Here is a 7324-nt window from a genome sequence, read left to right as displayed (position 1 = left end):
ACAGAAGCACACTAGGCCCCAATTACTATTGTTTGTACACCTAAAAGGACGGATGAGGAAGAGGAGGAGGAGGAGTATAGAACAGGCAGCACCCTCAAAGCTTCAGAAGTATGAGATGAACCCCAAAAACTTGGAAAGGTGGATCTCACACGTACCGACACAGACTATTCCGCAATTTAATTGAGCCCCAAAGGTTTTTATTGAATAGCGGAATAGGAAATATGATCAAAAAAAAGTGTATGTTTTTCACACGTACAGAAGCACACTAGGCCCCAATTACTATTGTTTGTACACCTAAAAGGATGGATGAGGAGGAGGAGGAGGAGGAGTATAGAACAGGCAGCACCCTCAAAGCTTCAGAAGTATGAGATGAACCCCAAAAACTTGGAAAGGTGGATCTCACACGTACCGACACAGACTATTCCGCAAATTAATTGAGCCCCAAAGGTTTTTATAGAATAGCGGAATAGGAAATATGATCAAAAAAAAGTGTATGTTTTTCACACGTACAGAAGCACACTAGGCCCCAATTACTATTGTTTGTACACCTAAAAGGATGGATGAGGAAGAGGAGGAGGAGGAGTATAGAACAGGCAGCACCCTCAAAGCTTCAGAAGTATGAGATGAACCCCAAAAACTTGGAAAGGTGGATCTCACACGTACCGACACAGACTATTCCGCAATTTAATTGAGCCCCAAAGGTTTTTATTGAATAGCGGAATAGGAAATATGATCAAAAAAAAGTGTATGTTTTTCACACGTACAGAAGCACACTAGGCCCCAATTACTATTGTTTGTACACCTAAAAGGATGGATGAGGAGGAGGAGGAGGAGGAGTACAGAACAGGCAGCACCCTCAAAGCTTCAGAAGTATGAGATGAACCCCAAAAACTTGGAAAGGTGGATCTCACACGTACCGACACAGACTATTCCGCAATTTAATTGAGCCCCAAAGGTTTTTATTGAATAGCGGAATAGGAAATATGATCAAAAAAAAGTGTATGTTTTTCACACGTACAGAAGCACACTAGGCCCCAATTACTATTGTTTGTACACCTAAAAGGATGGATGAGGAGGAGGAGGAGGAGGAGTATAGAACAGGCAGCACCCTCAAAGCTTCAGAAGTATGAGATGAACCCCAAAAACTTGGAAAGGTGGATCTCACACGTACCGACACAGACTATTCCGCAATTTAATTGAGCCCCAAAGGTTTTTATAGAATAGCGGAATAGGAAATATGATCAAAAAAAAGTGTATGTTTTTCACACGTACAGAAGCACACTAGGCCCCAATTACTATTGTTTGTACACCTAAAAGGATGGATGAGGAAGAGGAGGAGGAGGAGTATAGAACAGGCAGCACCCTCAAAGCTTCAGAAGTATGAGATGAACCCCAAAAACTTGGAAAGGTGGATCTCACACGTACCGACACAGACTATTCCGCAATTTAATTGAGCCCCAAAGGTTTTTATTGAATAGCGGAATAGGAAATATGATAAAAAAAAAGTGTATGTTTTTCACACGTACAGAAGCACACTAGGCCCCAATTACTATTGTTTGTACACCTAAAAGGATGGATGAGGAGGAGGAGGAGGAGGAGGAGTATAGAACAGGCAGCACCCTCAAAGCTTCAGAAGTATGAGATGAACCCCAAAAACTTGGAAAGGTGGATCTCACACGTACCGACACAGACTATTCCGCAATTTAATTGATCCCCAAAGGTTTTTATTGAATAGCGGAATAGGAAATATGATCAAAAAAAAGTGTATGTTTTTCACACGTACAGAAGCACACTAGGCCCCAATTACTATTGTTTGTACACCTAAAAGGATGGATGAGGAGGAGGAGGAGGAGGAGTATAGAACAGGCAGCACCCTCAAAGCTTCAGAAGTATGAGATGAACCCCAAAAACTTGGAAAGGTGGATCTCACACGTACCGACACAGACTATTCCGCAATTTAATTGAGCCCCAAAGGTTTTTATAGAATAGCGGAATAGGAAATATGATCAAAAAAAAGTGTATGTTTTTCACACGTACAGAAGCACACTAGGCCCCAATTACTATTGTTTGTACACCTAAAAGGATGGATGAGGAGGAGGAGGAGGAGTATAGAACAGGCAGCACCCTCAAAGCTTCAGAAGTATGAGATTGTATTCACTGTACCCCACAAAGATTGTGTTCACTGTACCCCACAAAGATTGTGTTCACTGTACCCCACAAAGGTTTTGTTCACTGCACCCCACAAAGATTGTGTTCACTGCACTCCAAAAGGATTGTCTTCACTGCACCCCACAAAGATTGTGTTCACTGTACCCCACAAAGGTTTTGTTCACTGCACCCCACAAAGATTGTGTTCACTGTACCCCACAAAGGTTTTGTTCACTGCACCCCACAAAGATTGTGTTCACTGTACCCCCCAAAGATTTTGTTCACTGCACCCCACAAGGATTGTCTTCACTGCACCCCACAAGGATTGTCTTCACTGCACCCCACAAAGATTGTGTTCACTGTACCCCACAAAGATTTTGTTCACTGCACTCCAAAAGGATTGTCTTCACTGCACCCCACAAAGATTGTGTTCACTGTACCCCACAAAGGTTTTGTTCACTGCACCCCACAAAGATTGTGTTCACTGTACCCCACAAAGGTTTTGTTCACTGCACCCCACAAAAATTGTGTTCACTGTACCCCCCAAAGATTTTGTTCACTGCACCCCACAAGGATTGTCTTCACTGCACCCCACAAGGATTGTCTTCACTGCACCCCACAAGGATTGTCTTCACTGCACCCCACAAAGATTGTGTTCACTGTACCCCACAAAGATTTTGTTCACTGCACTCCAAAAGGATTGTCTTCACTGCACCCCACAAAGATTGTGTTCACTGTACCCCACAAAGGTTTTGTTCACTGCACCCCACAAAGATTGTGTTCACTGTACCCCACAAAGGTTTTGTTCACTGCACCCCACAAAAATTGTGTTCACTGTACCCCCCAAAGATTTTGTTCACTGCACCCCACAAGGATTGTCTTCACTGCACCCCACAAGGATTGTCTTCACTGCACCTCACAAAGATTGTGTTCACTGTACCCCACAAAGGTTGTGTTCACTGCACCCCACAAAGGTTTTGTTCACTGCACCCCACAAAGATTGTGTTCACTGCACCCCACAAAGGTTTTGTTCACTGCACCCCACAAAGATTGTGTTCACTGTACCCCACAAAGATTGTGTTCACTGTACCCCACAAAGGTTTTGTTCACTGCACCCCACAAAGATTGTGTTCACTGTACCCCACAAAGGTTGTGTTCACTGCACCCCACAAAGGTTTTGTTCACTGCACCCCACAAAGATTGTGTTCACTGCACCCCACAAAGATTGTGTTCACTGTACCCCACAAAGGTTTTGTTCACTGCACCCCACAAAGATTGTGTTCACTGTACCCCACAAAGATTGTGTTCACTGCACTCCAAAAGGATTGTCTTCACTGCACCCCACAAAGATTGTGTTCACTGTACCCCACAAAGATTTTGTTCACTGCAACCCACAAAGATTGTGTTCACTGTACCCCACAAAGATTTTGTTCACTGCACTCCAAAAGGATTGTCTTCACTGCACCCCACAAAGATTGTGTTCACTGTACCCCACAAAGGTTTTGTTCACTGCACCCCACAAAGATTGTGTTCACTGTACCCCACAAAGGTTTTGTTCACTGCACCCCACAAAGATTGTGTTCACTGTACCCCACAAAGATTGTGTTCACTGTACCCCACAAAGGTTTTGTTCACTGCACCCCACAAAGATTGTGTTCACTGTACCCCACAAAGGTTGTGTTCACTGCACCCCACAAAGGTTTTGTTCACTGCACCCCACAAAGATTTTGTTCACTGCACTCCAAAAGGATTGTCTTCACTGCACCCCACAAAGATTGTCTTCACTGTACCCCATAAAGGATTTGTTCACTGCACCCCACAAAGATTGTGTTCACTGTACCCCACAAAGGTTTTGTTCACTGCACCCCACAAAGATTGTGTTCACTGTACCCCACAAAGATTGTGTTCACTGTACCCCACAAAGGTTTTGTTCACTGCACCCCACAAGGATTGTCTTCACTGCACCCCACAAGGATTGTCTTCACTGCACCCCACAAAGATTGTGTTCACTGTACCCCACAAAGATTTTGTTCACTGCACCCCACAAAGATTGTGTTCACTGTACCCCACAAAGATTTTGTTCACTGCACTCCAAAAGGATTGTCTTCACTGCACCCCACAAAGATTGTGTTCACTGTACCCCACAAAGGTTTTGTTCACTGCACCCCACAAAGATTGTGTTCACTGTACCCCACAAAGATTGTGTTCACTGTACCCCACAAAGGTTTTGTTCACTGCACCCCACAAAGATTGTGTTCACTGTACCCCACAAAGGTTGTGTTCACTGCACCCCACAAAGGTTTTGTTCACTGCACCCCACAAAGATTGTGTTCACTGCACCCCACAAAGATTGTGTTCACTGTACCCCACAAAGGTTTTGTTCACTGCACCCCACAAAGATTGTGTTCACTGTACCCCACAAAGATTGTGTTCACTGTACCCCACAAAGGTTTTGTTCACTGCACCCCACAAAGATTGTGTTCACTGTACCCCACAAAGGTTGTGTTCACTGCACCCCACAAAGGTTTTGTTCACTGCACCCCACAAAGATTGTGTTCACTGCACCCCACAAAGATTGTGTTCACTGTACCCCACAAAGGTTTTGTTCACTGCACCCCACAAAGATTGTGTTCACTGTACCCCACAAAGATTGTGTTCACTGCACTCCAAAAGGATTGTCTTCACTGCACCCCACAAAGATTGTGTTCACTGTACCCCACAAAGGTTTTGTTCACTGCACCCCACAAAGATTGTGTTCACTGTACCCCACAAAGGTTTTGTTCACTGCACCCCACAAAGATTGTGTTCACTGTACCCCCCAAAGATTTTGTTCACTGCACCCCACAAGGATTGTCTTCACTGCACCCCACAAGGATTGTCTTCACTGCACCCCACAAAGATTGTGTTCACTGCACCCCACAAAGGTTTTGTTCACTGCACCCCACAAAGATTGTGTTCACTGTACCCCCCCAAAGATTTTGTTCACTGCACCCCACAAGGATTGTCTTCTCTGCACCCCACAAAGATTGTGTTCACTGTACCCCCCAAAGATTTTGTTCACTGCACCCCACAAGGATTGTCTTCACTGCACCCCACAAGGATTGTCTTCACTGCACCCCACAAAGATTGTGTTCACTGTACCCCCACAAAGGTTTTGTTCACTGCACCCCACAAAGATTTTGTTCACTGCACTCCAAAAGGATTGTGTTCACTGCACCCCAAAAAGATTGTGTTCACTGCAGCCCACACACAGAAAAATGGATGTGGATCACTGACACCACACCACATCCCACACCATCCCACACCACACAGCAATATCGATTGTAGTTTGTAGAACACAGTTTCCCTAAAATTCAGCAGACTCTGTCCCTAACAGGATTGAGAAGAGATCGTAGATCAGGAGAACTAAGTGCAGACCCCACCCCACACAGCAATATCGATTGTAGTTTGTAGAACACTCTGACCCTAAAATTCAGCAGCAGCCTCTCCCTAACAGGATTGAGAAGAGATCGTAGATCAGGATTGAGTGCAGACCCCACCCCCCACACAGCAATATCGATTGTAGTTTGCAGAAGACACTGACTCTATAATTCAGCAGACTCTATCCCTAAAATGCCTACAACTCGCCCTGCCTAAACACTCCGACCTGTCCCTCAATTCTATCCGGACACAAATGTTTTTTTCCTGCCTATCTTTCCCTAATCAGCAGCCAGCACGTTGATGTGTGCTCTGTCCCTGATCTAAACAGCATAATGACGCCGCTGCGGCTGCCTCGAACTTATAAAGACTTGGTCACATGCTTCAGACGGCCAATCACAGCTACTGAGACATTTGCAGGCATGGCTGGGATGGCTTAAGGCACACCAGTTAAACGATTGTTGATTGGCTGTTGAAAGCCCGCCATGAAAAGAGCGCCAAAGCATGCAAAACCCGGAAATAAAACGACCGAACACGGATTTTTACCCGAATATACAGTAAAGTGTCCGTGTTCGTGTTCGGGTAACAAAAATCCAATTATTCGGTACGAACACGAATAATACAGTCCGTGTTCGCTCAACACTATTCGTAAACTTTTGCACAAACCAATCAAAATACGCTTATTGCAATTTTATTTACCAAAAATATGAAGCAGAAAACAAATTGGCCTAAAATGTTAAACAATTTTGATTTTTACATTTTTTTTTAATTTTATATAAAAGAATGTAAAAAAAATTATTATTTTTTTTTTTTTCAAAATTGTCGCACTTTCTTTGTTAATAGCGCAAAAAATAAAAATCGCACAGGTGATGAAATACCACCAAAATAAATCTATATTTGTGGGAAAAAAAGGACACCAATTTTGTTTGGGTACAGCGTCGCATGACCGCGCAATTGTCCGTTAAAATCATGCAGTACCGAATCGCAAAATAGGGCCTGGTCATTGAGCAGCCAAATCCTCTGGTCTGAAAGTGGTTAAGTATCATTTTTATATTTCTTATACATATTTACATTGTTTCTTTTTTGATTTACTTATTTGTGGAATTGTTTTATTTTGTATTGTGTGCACTTCCTTGTTTGTGAGACTGCATGTTGGAATTAATTTCACTCATTGATCATACATGCAGCCTTGGCTATATTCTAGGGTATTAGGCAATGATTAAACACAACAGTGTGAAATTAGTCTGCTGATTCCTTGGGAGCTGTGTGTGGACTTCATGTCTCTGTTTTTAATGGATTTACAATAAAGAACTGATTTTACTTGCTGGAAGTGCCACCATCTCTTTCCTTTTATCATTGTGGATTTGTTTGTGGATCTGGTGGGCACCCGGCTTTTTCACAGCAGTTAAAGTAGAGTTCCAGCCTCAAATACCTTTTTTAACTAAAAATACCCCTATAATACTATTACATCACCCTTTACAGAACCGCTATTCTCATACTTACAAGGTGTACAGTATTGGATTTTAGTCAAAATCTTACTTTTAAAAACGCTATCTGAGCGTGGCCATCTTGGATGTGGGCATCTGAAACTGCAGTGTAATCTGCTGTGTCCTTCTTCCTGATTCCAGGGAGTGTTCTGGGAGTTCTTAATTCCAGCCTCCTGGGAGTGATGACAAACAGCTCCCAGGATGCAATGCAAAGGCGGAAGTGATGTCAGTGGCCGCGGCCACAGAGGAGGGAGGAGGAGGATGTACAATCA

Source organism: Pelophylax lessonae (assembly GCF_965119305.1).
Source record: "Pelophylax lessonae genome assembly, chromosome: 9".
Taxonomy (NCBI): Eukaryota; Metazoa; Chordata; class Amphibia; order Anura; family Ranidae; genus Pelophylax; species Pelophylax lessonae.
The sequence above is the reverse complement of the archived record's forward strand: the minus strand, read 5'-3'. Positions refer to the sequence as shown.